Here is a 17,005-nt window from a genome sequence, read left to right on the forward strand (position 1 = left end):
AGATATTTGCTCAGTACACTAATTTCCAAGGACATACAATGAATAAGAGTTCAATTAATGCTGGACTTCAGAACTCAGTTTAAACTAGTACCAGTCATGGAAAAATGCCCAATGAGAGGCAACCCATGACTTTGAAAAGAAAGACGATTAGCAGCCAGTGGTTTTTATCATACCTCTCAAAGTCCATGGCTCTTCTCTCACGTTTCATGTGAACCTGTCTTCCCTGTTAACAACCTCCGAAACAGCTCTCCTCCACTCCCTGATATTGCATTAGGAGAAAAGTTAGAATAATAGTCATTATTCAGGAGAGCTCTTTTTCTTTTCTTTTTAGCTCTCTAAACCAGGTCAGTTGAAGAGGGATAATAAGTTGTATCACATAGAGGAAAATTTCATCCAGATAAAATTATGAGGGCCAAAAGTAAACAAAAAATGCTGAAATTGCAAAACAGACAGAAATCATTTTGCCTGATAAGAAATTTCTCAAAGTGAAGGTAAACATTATTTGGAGACCTCCTACATACGTTTTCACAAGATGCCTGTGACACCAGCAAGTATTTTGGAGACAATGGCATCTTCTTCCCTGACATTAAACTCAAATGGTCAGAGATGTGTGTCTAAGATTTTTTTAATGCTCAATAATCTTTTAACTTGCCAAAACATTCTTTACATCTTTATATAGTTTAGCTAATCCAATAGGGGTTGAAAATACATTTCAATCGCATGAAGTGTCATGTTAATCTATATAACAGATGGCAGTGGCTATTTGTTTTTTATTTGTTTGTTTTTTCTCTTTAGACTTTGTTTTAATGGTCTCAAAATTCTGTGACAGCTTTTTGGTCAAGTTGTTTCCACTCAAAAACACTAATTTTAAAAACTAGTAACTTTAAAATTGAAACACACAAAAACCATAGTCCACAGAACATTCTCCTTTCCTTCTGAAGGTTTTGTGATGCACTGCAATCATTAACCAGTCTTTTACTATTAAACTTAAAGGGCCAATTGAGATAAACACTTTTGAGACCATTCTTCCACCACTGATTAAGACTGGGGTGGCAGGTATTGGGGATAATGTTCATTTAGCCTTCTGAGATTCAGGGCAGATTTGATGACTTTGCCAGCTCCAGCTGCCTTCTTGTACATTACATTGATGACACCCGCAGCAACTGTCTGTCTCATGTCACAAACAGCAAAACGGCCCAGAGGAGGATAGTCAGAGAAGCTCTCAACACACATGGGCTTGCCAGGAACCACATCAACAATGGCGGCATCACCAGATTTCAAAAGCTTTGGGCCATCTTCCAATTTTCTCCCAGGATGACTATCAATTTTCTTCAGCTCGGCAACTTAGTAAGCTATGTGAACTGTATGACAGTCCAGCATAGGTGCATATCCAACACTAATTTGGCCTGGATGATTCACAATAATCATCTGAGCTTTGAAGCCAGCTGCTTTCATAGATGTATCATTTTTGTTGTCATCAGCCATGTTGCCACAAGGATCATCTTTGGCAGACACATTCTTGACATTGAAGCTCACATTGCTCCCAGGAATAGATTCACTCAAAGCTTCCTGGTACATTTGAACAGACTTTACTTCAGTTGATTGGAGCAAAGGTGACCACCATGTTGGATTTGAGAATGCCAGTCTCCACTTGGCTCACAGAGATAGCACCAATACCACCAATTTAGTAGGCATGCTGGAAGGGCCAACACAAAGGCTTGTTGGACAAGTTGGGGGCAGGATGCAATCCAGAGCTTCAAGCAGTGTGGTTACACTGGCATTGCCATCTTTATGGGTGGTTTTCCATCCCTTGAACCAAGGCAGGTTAGCACTTGGCTCCAGGATAGTTGTCACCAGTCCAACAAGAAACTGGCACAAATGTTACCATGTCAGGGTTGTAGCCAGTTTTCTTAATGTAGGTGCTGACTTCCTTAACAATTTCTTAGTATCTCCTCTGGCTGTAGGGCAGCGCAATGGAATCCATTTTGTTAACATCAACAATATGCTGTTTCACACCTAGTGTGTAAGCCAGAAGGGCATGCTCACGGGTCTGCCCGTTCTGGAAAATACCTACTTCAAAATCAGCAACACCAGCAACAATGATCTGTACAGCACAGTCAGTTTGAGATGTACTTGTAACATGTTTTTAATAAAGTCTCTGTGTCCTGGGGCATCAATGATGGTAACATAATACTTGCCGGTCTCGAATTTCCACAGGGAGATATCAATGGTGAGACTGTGCTTACATTCAGCTTTCAGTTTATCCAACACGCAGGCATACTTGATGGCGGGCTATCTCATCTCAGCAGCCTTCCTTTCAAATTTTTTGATGGTTCTTTTACTGATATCAACACATTTGTAGATCAGATGGCCAGTAGTGGCAGACTTGCTGGAATCTACATGTCCAATGACGATGATGTTGACATGAGTCTTTGTCTTTCCCATTTTGGCTTAGATTTAGCAGTGGTTTTCACAACATGTGTTCTGGTGGCAAACCCATTGTGGGAAAGAAAGGGCAGTGACTATTCGTAGGCAACCAGGAATGACAGAGGAGAAATCTAATCTCAAATCATGTCACTTTTATTATAGTCCAGACTGTTATTAATTGAATGAGCTGGAGCAGGTATATAGATTTTCTTTTCTTTCTTTTATATTGTCATAATTTTGCCAATTTATCTCATAAGTTTGCTTTATCCAATAAGACAATAGACATGAAAATACAGTGACAATTAGAAGGTTCTTAAAATATCATTTAATAAATGGTAGCCTCAGTGGGTCTATCTATTGCCTATTGTCTAGTCATTGCTTATTGATTTATGAAACTGCCAGTATTGTGTCTTATTCTCATCTGATAGGGAACTTCATGTGGTATTAGAGCATGGGCTCTGGAACAGACTATCAGCATCCAAGTCTTTTTAGTAATACAAACTTGAGCAAGTTACTTAACCTCCTTGTACCTCAGTTTCTCTTGCTGTAAAATGGGGGAACAGCCTCATAGAGTTGTTGTAAGCTTAGTAAATTCAATATGTGTAAAGAAAGTCAATTAAAGTAAATAAATAGGTGTAAAGAAAAATCATGTAAAGTAGCTACCCTCTCATCCAGGAGAAAGGATCTTTTGCAGTCTGGCAAAGTCAGTTTCTCCCAAGACCTAGCAGTATTCAGAACTGTTGTCTACGGAAATAACAGGACAGATAGTGACAACTACAGTGACATCCAGTGGTGTTTAGCAGCAGTGACTTGGTCCTCCTGGCCATGCTTCTTGTGCTAAAAGATGCTCATTCTACTTCCTGGTCTTGACCCTATAGAGTTGCTTTGATTCTTGCAAGATTTACAGAGTCTAGTTCTCCAGGGAGTTATTTTGTAACTCACTGTTTTTCTTCCATATTATTCTACTTAAGATAATAATAGTCAGTTTCTGTTGTTGACAATCACAATTTCTAAATGATATAGTATTAATGACATATCAGAGTGCAGTGGAACAAGGTCCAGATTTGAAGTTAGCTAGGCCTGATGTCTTGCTTGAACTATTTACTACCTATGAATGATATCAGGTTACTTTCTCTCTGTGTACCTTATTCTCCTCATTCATAAAATTGAATTTATATATTTAGCCCATAGAGTTATTCTAGGGATTGAAATAAAGCTAGCATCTAACGCAGACTATGGCAAACAGGGTTTAATAATGGTAACCAAATAGTGATATTCAAACTCTTTTAGATGCTTTCTCTTTGTATGTGACCCTTCGATCACTGGAATATCCTCCAAGAATTCAGCCTGAACTGAATTCTGGAAATGTATTTGACAACATGCATTGCGGTGCAGAATCTAAAGCTTCGCTAAAGAAAAGCTAAATTATTCATATCACTTGTCTTTTTCACACCTTAAGACACCTTGAACTCTCCAAGTATGAATCGGAACTTTAGACTGGGTAAAAATAATCAGCTTACTGTTAGACAAGAATGCCTTTTACTCTATTCCTGGTTTCCATGGGGAGAGTTTCTTTTCTAAGTCTTTTTCCTCCTACTTAATCACTTTGCCTTTCTTCCCCTTGTTTCCTACAGAAATACACTTTCTCCCCCACCCCTACTATCTCCACAGTAAGAGGCCCTCCCAGTTCAGTATCACCTAAAATTAAGTAAGCAAATTTCCCCAGACATGGGACTCATGTAGTAGGTCCATCTATCTCTTGCACTCAGTTGTGTTCTCATACCTAGCTTTATTATTAAAGGTAATGGCTAAGACTCTACGACTCTCCTTTGTTTTATTCCTTAAACTGCTCAGAACTGCAGTAGAGAAGAGAGATGTTACTTATTACAGATCCCTCAGGAGCCTAGCACTTAAAAAGGAGGCTAAAAGTTCTGTTACTTAAAGATTCAATTGCCCTAACGAAATCTATTCAAACTTGATGGGTTGTATTTAGGAGATACTATAGACTCAGAGCTGCTTCTATAACAAAGGGTGAAGATGGCCTTGACTACGGAGTATGACTGGCAGGTGATTTTCTGTGGATACCATCACAAGTGAACCTACAGGAAAACACATTCGGCATGATTTATCAGACACTGAACTTTTAATACTCTCAGACAACATGCCATGAGAAAACAACAAAATTAAAGAAATTGAACTAACTTTTTGAGTACCTAGCATATGACAAGTCCTTAGCAAGAAAAGTATCTGAGAGATGAGAAAACTGAGCCTCAAAGGAATTTAACAACCTGTGCAAAGACAGATATGAAATAATAAGTGAAATGATTAAAACAACATTTTTGATTCCAAAATCTTTTCTCTTTAATGGTACACAGACACTTTTATAAATGAAAAATGGTCACCCTAGTAGGAAAGATAAGATTTACAGTTTCAGAAACGTGTATAATACCCCAATACCCCAAAATAACATTTTTTTAAAAAATGTAAATCAAAATAGTGATAGCCTAAAGCTCAAAATCAAGGAATTCAAGTTATAAAGGAAAACAAAGAATAAGGCTAATCAGGGATTTAGTAATAAAAAAGGAGAAAAATCATGTATATGTATATATGATTCCATTCTCAATAGATATACTTTCCATTAAGTTCAGCAGGCAGCTGCCTGAATTGTACCCATTATCTGTATAAATATATAATGTCCCAAGCGTGCAATTATGTTAGCCCACAGTGAAGAATGCCTTGGTTTTAAAATCCATGTACTGGAAACCTGAATGATTCTGAAGTATTTGCATTTGAAAGGATAGAGACTTCACTGAAACTGTCAGCAGCTCAATGCGCATTTTATACTAAAGAAAGAGTATTATGGCTGGGAAATCTCTTTCTCCCCAGCTAGGGAAATATATACTCCTTATCACAGTTTGTTGAATCTGGGGTTAGTTGGCTCATTGCCTAATCCTTAAATGCAAAACATCCTTGCCATGTACATTTGGGCTTGTGATATGTACAAGAAGTCCACATGAGAAACATAATATGGGCAGTCCATTTACTACTCAATCAATACTACCATTCAAAGAGCTAAATATACATGTTTATTATTTTATCATGATTGCATTATCATCATTAAAATTCTTTTATAATCTTTTTCCTAAGTGCTTGACTAGACACAAAATGATTGTGTATTTCCTTAAGAAGTTAACAATTTAAATAAAATTACAAACTTTTTAAGTGCACTGTATGTCTATATACAGAAGAGAAATGATCTGTTTAATTTTAAATTTGGTTAACACATGCTTTTATATAATTTTATCATTAATATTTTCCAGTGGAAAATACATTTTAAATAAAAATAATAAACCGTTTATATCCTCAACACCTACTGAATTCTGCTAAGCAAAACTGAGTAGTTTATTCAAGATATTACGTTATTATGACCTAAGGCAAATTCTAAGACCATTGGAAAGATAGGACACTGGTACACGTGACAATTAACTAATGATATAAAGCATTGTATGATAAACATATTCTTTAAAAGTGCAGTGTAATTGAACTAAGGGAATTGTGAGAAAGAATTGATCAAGTAGATTGATTTGAACATGGACTATTGCATAGGCTATAGGTTTTATAGGAGTTAAACCAGTCATTGAAGGCTAGATAATACTTGAGAACAAGTTTTGAAAAGGAAAGTAACACGTGCAATCCCCAAACCCTAAAGGGAAGATCACATTTGTACCACAAAATAGACTCGAGGACATTAACAAATGAAAAAGGTCTTGCAGAACAAAGAAAGTTGACATCAAGAAGCAAAGAATTTGAAATTGAGTTTCACCTTGGTTTCTAGCATTCACTATTTCTAGTCACACACTTGGATGGAGTTAAAAGAGTAGTAAGAGTGTGGACTGACTCCCAGATATCATGAGGGCATCATACGGCACAGGGCTAAATAACCGAAAGCACAGGGGACTTAGAAAATGAAAGCCAGGCAAAGGTGCCGTTGCGGATGTTCCATCAGATAAAGGGTTTGAGTAGATTTCTTTTAGGGTAAATGAAGTCGTTATTCTACTGAGTTTGAGAGATCATCAGGCATCTGAACAAATATTTATGCACAACCTACTATATGTTTGATATTCTACAAAATACTCAGGAAATAAAAATAAGTGGAATACAATACTGTTTTCTAGGAACTGTAAATTCTAAAAGATATTAAATGGATGAATGGGTAGATAGATAAATATATTAGATGATAGATGATAGATGATAGATAGATGATAGATGATAGATAAAATATCAGCATAATAAGTGGTTTAATAAACTAGGGGAAGATGCTTTGATAGGAGTAGGTGCTTTTTTTTCTGCTAGAGACACTTGACATTTGAACAGATTTAAAGTATTTGAAGGACAAATCCCTATTCACATTCCAATAGGCTACCTCCTATTACCTCTGCTTTGGACTGTTGTTGGACAAGACATCTGTACTGACCACTTTGGGCCATCTTATAATCACTTTGCTATAGAGGTCAAACTCTTCTCAGTTTTTGGCACTCTAAAATATAAATACAAATTCTTCCCCTTAATTCCCTTAAGCAGAACTAACATAAGACCACATTCTTTCTCATTCTTTTCCAAAGACTTGAAAGTAGTAGAGGGAAATTAGAGATAGTAAAGGAAAACATGGGGCTGATTCTCTTGTTTCTAGATCCCAGTAAATATTTAAATTTACTAAATGCCTCATTTTTCCAAACAGAAATTAACTTTTCTGTCCTGCACTTTTCTGCCCCATCCTATTTGTCTTTATACCAGCCAGCAAGAGTTAAAATTAATTTGCAATATATCATTCCTTTCAGACTATAATCACAATAGAGTTAGCCTTTTTCAGGACAGTTTTAGGGTTAATGTGCTGTAGCCAGATTCCCTAGGTTTCTATCCTACCTCTGTCATTTATCAGCTGAGCGATATTTGGAAAATTACTTAACCTTTCTCTGCCTCAATTTATATCAGTAGAATGGGGTTAAAAGTACTACTATTATAAAAGTACTATTATTATAACAGTACTTTTCTCATTGGGTGGTTATGAGAATTAAATAATAATAATGTTAATCATGTGTAGCAGATAATGTTCAACTGACGTTAAAAATATCATTACTATTATGCAAAATAAAGTGTGTTCAACATCCTCATTGATGCATATTTACTCAGATATCTTTCCTGGGTCAAGTCTTCAAAAACAATAATTAGAGCCTACTCTACATTTGTTTAACTAAAGAGTTTATCCTAGAGTAAAGGGTATCTGCTTCAAGTATATGCAGTACCTTAACTCCAGTAGCTAAAAAATCTGGTAAATCACAAGTAGCCAGACATTTGCAATTCTGTCTTTGTTTTGATTTTAATTTGAAGGGTTTCTTTATTAGGCTTTCCACTGCATTAGAAAAGAGAAACAAGGCTACAATCTGAGAACACACAGAAAACTTAATGTAATTTAAATTAGGAGTATGAGGACACTTTTATTAAAATGTTCTCAGAACCTCACAAGTTAATTTTTATGCTTTCAGAATTTATTGCCTGAAAAAAGTGCATGATAACAAAAATGCTACTTTGTAAAGCTTTTAAAGATTTTGCATTTTATTAATTATAACTGTACATCCAAAGTTGTCTCTACATCTGGAACCAAGATGTCAAGTGATGCACAACCAGAAAGTTATAAGTAGATTTGCTGTTGATTGTTGTCATCTGCTTCTGAAGTGCACTCAATCCTACCCAGGGGCCCGATTATAAATCAAAGAATGTCTTACTCTGTCACCTGTCTCACAAACTCTCATGGACTACGGGCAAAGCTCCAGCTCTTCACTACTTCTCCTTCCACTCACGCTTGATGACCTCAAGTTCTAATTTCTGAAGAAAATAGAAGCCACCAAATAGGAAATACCTCATTTTACTAATATGAAGAAATACAAGCCTACCTTAGATCTACTCATTTATCTTCCATCTGTATAGTTTAAAATAAACATGTACTTATTCATTTTGAGGACAGTATCCAACTGTTTTGGATTCTATTCTATTCTCAGTTCTCTAATTCTACAGTATCTGGTAACATAGGTGAGATTTTTTTTTTTCTTTCCCCGCTTTGTATAAAAGTCTCTCTCAACTATTTCCTGTGGCTCCTCTCTCTCTCTCTCTATAAATATATAATTGACATATAACACTATATTGGTTTTATGTGCTACATAATAATTTGATATTTGTATATATTGGGAAATGATCACTGTGAGTCTAGTTAACATCCGTCATCACACAATCTAAATTTTTTCTTGTGATAAAAACTTTTAAGATATACTCTCTCAGCATATTTCAAATATACAACACAGTACTATTAACTATAGTCACCATGGTATACATTATGTCCTCAGGACTGATTTACTTTATAACTAGACATTTATACCCTTTGACCACCTTCACCTGTTTCACTCATCCCCAACTCCCCACCTCTGGCCAATCTGTTCTCCATGTCTATGAGTTTAATTATTTTGTTTGTTTTATGTTTTGTTTCATTTTATTTGCTTTCACATATAAGCGAGATTGTACAGTAATAGTCTTTCCTTGTCTGACTTATTTCACTTAGCATAATGCCCTGCAGGCCCATCCATGTTGTCACAAATGGTGGGATTTCTTTCTTTTTTATGGCTGAATAATGTTCTCCTGTGGCTTTTCAGTATTCTCAAATCTCTCATAGCATAAGAAAAATCCTCATTCAAACCCAACTTCATGCAACCTCTCTTTCTCTTCCCCTTCCTAGGCAGTTTTGAAAAGTTTCGTTGGTATTCATTCTTTCCATTTCACATTCCCCACTCATTCCTCAAGCAATTTTATTTTTTCAATCTATTTTAATATGGCTCCTTGCCTATCATTTAAATTATAATCTTCCTAAATTTTTCTATTATTATTATTTCTTAAAGACTTGTATAGATTTTGAATTATCTATGTTTTAAATATTTTTATAATTTCTTCCTAAAATCTGGACTTAGTGTTATTTACTGAGCAGATTCAAAATTTTTTAACTTAATATTGGACTATATATTATTTATGTCTTCTTAAATAAACTTTCATAGGCTATATAGCTTTAGGTTTTTTCCTTTTGCTTTCTTTGGGTTTATTTTGTTATTTGTTCTAAATTTTTAAGATTAATGTTTATCTCATTGATTTTTAGCCTTATCTTCTTTCATAAATAAGCTTTTAGCTCAGTAGCAATATGGAGTACTTTCATTATTGTTTCATTCATGTTTAAACTTCTATGTTTTCTTCTGCGACCTATTAGTTATTTGTAAGTGTAATATGTAATTTCCAGGAATATTTGGTATTTTAAAATATTTTTATTTTATTTCTAACATTATAGTAATTTTATATAGTTTACTGTGTTATCAATTATTTCAAGTTTGTTTAGATTTCTAGTACAAGTTTATTTCAAAGTCAATTTTGTATATATCTTATATGTGCTTGAAAAAAATGATATCGTCTCTAATTTTGAGATTCGAAGTTCAATGTATGTTCATGAGAGCAAGGTCATTAACTATGTTGTTCAAATCTTCCAAATCTTTACTTAGTTTGAGTTTGGGATCGCATAATAACCAGTTGAAAGACATCTCCCTGTATCATGGTAGATTTATTACATTCTGCCTACTGCCTGTCATTTTTTTAAATATATCTTCGGCTATGTTACTACATGCAAAAAGAAAAAAAAAAAGTAAAATTACCCTATAATCCTCATATGAATTGAAAACTTCTAATCCAAATAAAGGTTTTTGCTCCAAACTCTATTTTATCTAATATTAAAATAACTTTTAAAAGCTTTATCTTAATTAGTGATTCTATGCTTTTTATTTTACCTTCCCTGGGTCCTTATGTTTTATATGACTCTCTTGTGAATTACACATACTATATATAGATTTTTTAAAATACAACCTGATAATTCCTGTTTCTTTTAATCAATTCTGTGCTTTCTTACTATTGCTTTACGTTGTTTTCCTATTTATAAAATATACTTCCTTTTAAATTAATTGACATTTTTCCATTTACCCCATGTGCTTTTTTATATCTAGTGACTTGTATATTTTAATGGTTAAATTTACATTTAAACACACTTAATAAATTCTAAAATAAGACAATATTTCTATGACTCTTGCAAACAAACAGAATTTTAACTATATATTTAACAGTGTATTTTAACTATGAGCACAAAATACCCAACACAGCTAAACATTAGTGTTTTTAAATATATCAGTTCTATTAAGTCTTTTAACCACTTTTTTACTTATTTAACAAACTTTCTAAAATGTTGACCATGTGCAAAATACTATTTGAAACACTTTAAAACTATTATCTTTTAATCCTCAAAATAATCTTATGAGAAAAAAGTAATAACCTTAGGAGGATATTATTGTTTTATATTTCAATATTTTTATTTTGCTTTTTAAGTTTTTGCATATGTTTACCATTTTATTTTGCTTACAATTTATTTCTAGATTGAAGCATTGTTTTCTGTATTCAATTTATGTGTTCTTATAATACAAAACTGAGATGTTCTGCTAGTAAGAAAGCATTGCTGATAAACTTTCTACATTTTCTCTAAAATATGACTTTATTCTGCCCTTGTTCTTGACTGATGGTTTACTTATATAAAAAGATCATATAATTGTTGTTATTTAAACCATCCCTTTCTTTACTTTTTGTACAGTTTTCTAAATTTGTTGCTCAAGAGAGTCTGCTGTTGGTATCATTACTTTTTCTTTATAGATAATTTCTGTTTCACTTTGAATGCTTTTAAGAATTTGTCTTTGGAAATTTAAAACTTTACCAAAATTTGATTAAATGTGGATTATGTTTGTGCTTTATTGTGCTTCCTAAATCTGAGCATTTCTTTTATCTATTCTGGAAAAATTCTAATAAATTATCTTTTTAAATACTGCCTATTCAAAACCTTCTAGAATTCTAATTAAATACATCATACTTTCTTGCTATATCTACCATATCTATAACTATCGCTCTTTCATTCTTTTTTCTTTGTAAATTTCATTGTACATATATATTTTAGACTGTCAGTCCATCTTTTCCTGAATTATTCATAATATAATTTTAACACGTGTTGAGTTTTTAATTGAAATATTTATATTTTGCATTTATAGAAATTTTACTTGGTTCTTTTTTAACATTGCTTTTTAATTTTGCTTTTCTATTGTTTCTTTCTCATGTTTTTAATTCTCTCTTTTAATTTATTACAAATTTCATATAAGTACATTATAGTCTCTATCTAATCATTCTAATATCTTTTGCCCTTAAGGGTTTAATAGTGTTATTTGTTGTTTTTGCTCTATTTCATGGTGGCTTGTTTCCTCATATGTGTTGCAATTTGGAATTATGAGCTAATATTTGAGTAAGTATAATTGTGAGAACACCGAAAGTCTGAAAGTCTTATTTGAGTGCTCTTTTCTCCAAAAGAGGATAAGCATTGATGCTGTCTGTTGTCTCAAGGTGCTTGTGATTCTATTAAATAGAACTTCTTGGCTCGGGATTTTACAGATAAAAAAAAAAAAAAAAAAATGAGTATTCGAACTCCTTACAAGAATGAGAGAAGAACTCTGGTTTTGATTCTCAGAACAGAGTTTGTTTTTCCCAGCAAGATCAGACAGTCAGTCTCTTTTTTCTGGAGAGCAGAATTTTTTGTTCATTTGTTTGTTTTTATTCTTTCTCCACAGATACAGTCATTTGAGGATCTATCCTTTATTAAAGAATCTCAGTTCCAACTCCCCAGTTGAAAAAGACCCAAAGCTTTGTCTCCTGTACTCAGCATAGTTATTAAATCCAAAGTTTTAAGTTCAAAGAAAAATTATCATAAACTGTCATCATTAGCTCAGGTTTACCATTCAAGTTTTAAGCTTTCCAGGTCCCTTTTCAATTTGACCTACTGGCAGTAGTCTTTCTGCACTCAGTTATATATTATTGTTGTTATCCTATAGCTTTAGAATTTATTTTTGTGTGTATGTGTTATTTAATTTCCAATGTTAAGCCTCATGTCTTCGTGTCTTGTGGATAACTGCTTAGTTCTTTCACAGTTCAACTTACCTTTCAGTAGCACTGAACGCTGTGGACTTCCCTCCTTAAAAGACTTTTTCGTCTTGCCTTCCACTAAATTACCACACTCCTGTTTTTCTTCCAGCTCACCAGCTGGTCTTTCTGACTCCTTTAAAATCTCATGATACTTTAGCAGACATTAAATGATAAAATGAGGCTTTATCCTAGGTCCTCTGCTCTTTAACTGTAATGTTTCTATGAGTATTCTTGCTACTTTCATTATGAACAATTACCAACAGATAATCTTTTAAAGTACAGACCTGATTATTTCACTCCACTGCTTTTATTTCAATAATCTAAGAGGAAAGATAAATTTTATTAGCATTACCTACAAAGGCGGTAGAGAAGATCCTTCCCCACTTACCTCCTTCTCCAGCTCCATCTCCATGCTTGCTCTCCTTTTCTCTTCACGTCTGCACTGGCGTGTTTTGCTCTTCAGAGTCACTATGCTTACCCCTGATGCCTGGCTTTGATGTAGCATTTCCCTTTGCCTGACACATTCTTCCATTTTCTTTTCATCTAGATCATCTCTAACTATCCTTCAGAACTCAGCATTCCACTCAAAGTTGCCTTCATAATTGCCTTGAATACCTCAAATCCGTCTTTAATCTACTCTCATTTATTCATTGAAAACATATTATCGATAACTTGCTCTGTGCTGGAAATTGGTCTACACGTTGGAATATATCTGGCGGTAAATAAAATAGACCAAATTTCTTTCCATATAGCTGGATAAGGTAATAGGAAAAAATGATAATCAAATAGACAAACACATAGCATTCCAAAAGACTTAATTGGGAAATGTAGCCCTTAGCATTTGCCACAACTGCTATTTCAAATTTGACTGAGGACTTTGATGACATTTGCAAAATCCCTGCTCTTTGCCATATAACATAACCACATCCATTGTATTCATACCTTCTGCCTACACTCAAGGAAAAGGTATGATACAGAGCATGACTCATTCGGGGTTATCCTAAGATGTGTCTGCGACAGTCAGAATCAGATCTGTGGTCCTCAGTCATTCCTGGACCCACTACTCAGATACTGTCAGTACTTGAGATCCTTTGGCAAAGTTAGTGCATGCAGTTCCTGGTGTGCTTTCTTTCCCAAAAGCCTGTGTCTGTGGGTCTTCATAGGCGGACTACACTCAGACTGACACAGGGAGCCCACTTTACCTGCAGACACAGGGATTCATGACTTCTGCTCTCAGTCCTTAACTGATGATTGACAGCTGTGAGGGAAATGAGAAAGACTTGCTCCAGCTTTCTCAACCTGGCATGGGACAACTATAAGATGTGAGATTTGCTGCATATTATCTCTGTGCAACTTGGTTTGATGGCATACTCTTGCTTGGCTTCCTTCTCGTCTCCTTCTTACTCCACTAATATCCTGCCAGCTTTTTCTTAGGAAAACAAACCTAATAAATTTTCTTTCACTTTCACATAAATCCTCTTCTTAGATCTGATTCTGAAAAATTCAGCCTCAATCATCAATACTGAAAGATCTTTTAAGGATCCTTTCAATCTTAAATTCAGTGATCCTTTAATCTAATTTATTCTAAAGTATTGGAGACTTTTAATGAATTATTACTTCTATATAAGTTATGTGTGCTTGTATAGTTGTATTTTGAAGATAAAATCTCAATATGAAGAAAACTGGGTTATTTCAGGCCCTATAATAAGCAGGCCAAAATAGAAAAAAACTCTTAATGGCAACTTGTTTCTAAAAAATCTTACAGGACAGAATTGCCTTTACTCTTCACTTGTAATTATTTGGTCCTATCTCATATTATCAGCCTTCTCTGACCGCCACTGGATCAAAGAATAGTTATTTCGATTTCATTAAAATGAGTGTAAGATGAGTACTAGAGACAGTAGCAGCGTGGGGATGGGCATATGGAGAACACAGAAGAAACAACAGAATTTTATCCAGTTTCTCAGTGTTGCACCCATTGGACTCCATATACAGGAGACCCAATATAAATGGAGAATACATCCCCAAACCATCCAGTTTTCTCTATCTCTGTGCTGCCAACCTGAACCAATCTAGCACCTCTCTGAAAGAGCCTCCTAACTTGTTTTCTTGTTTCCTCTCTTGAAACATAGCACGCCCTATGCTACATACCAGACAAAGTAAGTTATTTTACCATAAAATAAATTATATATTTCCCTGCTTAGAATCATCTCAAGGGCTTCTCATTGCAGTTAGAAAAAAAAAAAAAATCTGTTTCTTAAAACAATGGTCTGCAAGGTTCCATATCAAGCCTTACTGACCTCCAGTGCTAACCAGTGTAAGGTAAAACACTACAGACATACTGATGTCTTTTCAGATCCTTCATTCTTATTTTAGGACAATCCCCCTGCCCAGTGTTCAGACCTCAGTTCTTCACACATCTGGCTCCCTTATGTTCAGTCTATTCCCATTTCGATTAGAGTGTACTCCACAACATCCTGCTTTATCACGCATAGTACATTTTACTAAATGAAATTATGCATTCATTTAGATGTTTGTCTGTTTATTGCATGTGACCCTCCTACACACACACACAGACATGCGTGTGGGCACGCACGCGCGAGCACACACGCACACACACACACACACGACTATAAGAATGAGAATAGTGACCCTGACAGTCTTGTTCATTGTTATATTCATTGTCTCTTAACAGTAATAAGGAATTTGTAAAAACTAAAAAAATAAATGGATGAAAGCACATATGAAAGAATCAATGGATGGGAATTTTCCATCTCCTCTCTTCCATCAGAGGAAATTACACAATTTATATCCAAGTCCCATTTAAGTCCCACAAGCAGCTTGTGTCACAATTTGACCAGGTTAAATCAGTCAGATAGAATTTTCTTTCAACAAATTAGCAAAGATAAAATGAAATCACATTACCAATATGTACGAAGGTCTGAGAAAATAAGTCCTTTAAGTGAATAATAATTTATACATGCATATTTAAAAATAAATTTTTAAATAAAATGTTCTTCTTTTGACATAATTCAATGATTATTTAACCTAAGAAAGTGGTGTATGTGCCAAATGTAAAAATTCAACATTAAACCACTGGATTAATAAGTAACAAGACATACAAAGGGCATTTGGTTGGTAAAAATACTAGAAGTAAACATTTATTAAAATGAAAGTGAGTATGCTTAATATTATTGAGTCGAGATTAATATTACATACAATAAAATACGTAATACTTCTTTTGATTTTTTATAAAATAAATAAGTGTAGGCATGCATGTACCTAACAAATAATCAGAAAATACATTAATGGTGATATCTTCAGGTGGTAGAATTAGAGATTATTTAATTTCTTTCATTTTATTGATATATATCTATATGTCATTGATTTTCTAAAAAATAAAATGTTCCTTTTTTCAATCTAGTCACGAACATTCTAGTATTGCAACCTTTATGTACAGACAGAATTAGTCCCCCTCCGCCTCAAGATGCCCAAGGCCTAATCCCCAGAAATTGTGAAGATGTCACATTACATGAGAAAAAAGACATTGCTGATGTGATTAAGTTAAAAAAATCCTGAGATGTCAAGACATCATTTGTCTGGGTGGGCCCAATGTAACAACAAGGGTCCTTATAAGAGGGAAGTGAGAGGGACAAAATCAAAGGAGATGTGATGAAAAAAGCAGAGATTAGAATGTTGCTGGACCATAAATCAATGAATAAGGACAGTTCTCAGAAGCTGGGAAAGGCAGGGAAATTGATTGTCTCCTAGAGCTTCCAGAGCACACAGACTTACTGACCCATTTTAGACTTCTGATCTCCAGAACTGTAAGATAATACATTTGTGTTTTTAAGCCACTAAATTTCTGATAATCTGTTAGTGCATTGATAGTAAACTATTACTGTCATACAAAACTAAACTGTCGTACAAAAATTAAAACAAAGTAAGAAGATATTTAGTACCATACGATATTCATAGAGATGCATACAGATAAGCATATCAAAGTTACATTTTCTTTAATGTTCAAATACAAATTTTTGAGCTTGTTTCTTCAGGGATTCAATACTCATAGATTCTGGAAATAGTACTGAAGTACCCCAATAACAAAAAATAAACACTTACTCTACTCAGACAGATATGAACACTCCAGAATGCCATCTACCTCATCAGCAAAGTTGTTCCCTTCCAAACTTTCTCTTTCATGTTTGCCTTACTGGCTCATTTTAATCATTATTTTTAGTTTGAATAAAAATGATAAGGGGAACAAGTGAGTGTAATTTACTCTCAGACCTGCCAAGTATAAAATGGGGTTCATTACCTGCTTTTTTAAAAACACAAAGACACAAGTTTGTGATTTGGTAACATTTGTCTCCACCAAGATATGAAAATTGAATTGTAAGTAAGTGGAAATATTTTTAGCCTACTTTAGAAATATGATTGTTTAGAAGCATTCTTTTCCAAAACCTATCATCATGGAGAACTTAGAGAT

The 17,005-nt window shown here is 34.2% G+C and overlaps 1 pseudogene; it reads right to left on the reverse strand.

Moving 5' to 3' along the window:
* Window positions 1–1,005: 1,005 nt before the first annotated feature.
* LOC105296038 lies at window positions 1,006–2,496 on the reverse strand (annotated as a pseudogene).
* Window positions 2,497–17,005: the final 14,509 nt, after the last annotated feature.

Source organism: Pteropus vampyrus, unplaced genomic scaffold (assembly GCF_000151845.1).
Source record: "Pteropus vampyrus isolate Shadow unplaced genomic scaffold, Pvam_2.0 Scaffold5, whole genome shotgun sequence".
NCBI lineage: Eukaryota > Metazoa > Chordata > Mammalia > Chiroptera > Pteropodidae > Pteropus > Pteropus vampyrus.